Here is a 1254-nt window from a genome sequence, read left to right on the forward strand (position 1 = left end):
CCACGCCCATTGGAGGCATTTCAGTGCAAGGACAGAGTTCCTAAATTCCACCCATTCCATGGATCAGCAAAGCAAGCCCTGCAGGAGTAGAGAAAAGTGCTGATGTGGGCCTTAGATGAAGGCCCACCCTCCATTCCCTCAGCTCTTAGTCTTTCCAAGTCTCTGGGGATGCCTTTGAATGACCACCATCCAATCCCCCTCCAGTTCCCTCCACCTGTCCTCCGGATTGTGTCCCCAAATGTCCATCTCTCTTCTCATCACCTGGAGCACCATCAAATTTTAGGCAATATCCTACCCACTTTACAGTGAGGTTGAACTTACAATCAGCCTGGAAGGAATATCTAAGGAGACAGTGGTGCCTTTCCCTTTGGCTCTCAGACTATGGAACAATGAACCCCAGGAAGGAGTGTAGCCCCAGGAATAACACACAGGAAAAGAGAAAGGCTAAACCCTGGCTCAGTCAAAATTGGAATTTGCTTCTTCCAGGAAGAGAGTCACAGTTTGTCGGCAAACCTTGCAGAAGAGTGAAGCGGAGAGGAGGATGGGCCAGCTCCAGGAGGGCTGAACCTTGAGGAGACTGCTGAGATGCTTAATTAAACCTAATCCTCACATCAGGGTCGGGAAGGTACAGGAGCGTGTGTGTTGTGGGGAGGGGGTTGACACAGGCAAACAAACGGTCAGTATCCCCCTTCGCTCCGGCTGTGACTTACGCCTGGTGACAAAATCATGTCCCCTAGGGTGGCTCTTGCTTGAGTGTCCTGTCACTTGGTTGTGATTTCCACATTTCCTTGTAGAAATATAGAGATATGAAGACAGCCAAGGAAATGGACAGCACAGACGAAGGCATCCCTGAGCCATGACGTCTGGACGGCTTGCTGAAAGGGCTATTTATGGAGGAGTACACAGGGCTGAGGGGACCAGGAAGAGAGTAACCACGCAGCAGTGGAGACCACTCTTCCATATGGCGTGAAGCATGGGGAGAGGGGGGAACAGTGAGCCTAGGATCTGGGAATAAGGGTGAGAGTCCTTGGTCCTTGGGAGAGAATAACCCAGGGTAGTAGGAAAGTTCACGGATTGCTGGCGGACACTCCTCCCTCCACCTCCCCTCCACCTCCCCTCCACCCCCCTCCATCTCCCCTCAACCTCCCCTGCACCTCCCCTCCACCTCCCCTCCACCTCCACCTCCCCTGCACCTCCCATGCACCTCCCCTCCACCTCCCCTCCACCTCCCCTCCACCTCCCCTCCACCTCCCC

The sequence above is a fragment of the Psammomys obesus genome, unplaced genomic scaffold (genome assembly GCF_907164565.1).
Source record: "Psammomys obesus unplaced genomic scaffold, mPsaObe1.curated_primary_1811, whole genome shotgun sequence".
In the NCBI taxonomy this organism is placed as follows: Eukaryota; Metazoa; Chordata; class Mammalia; order Rodentia; family Muridae; genus Psammomys; species Psammomys obesus.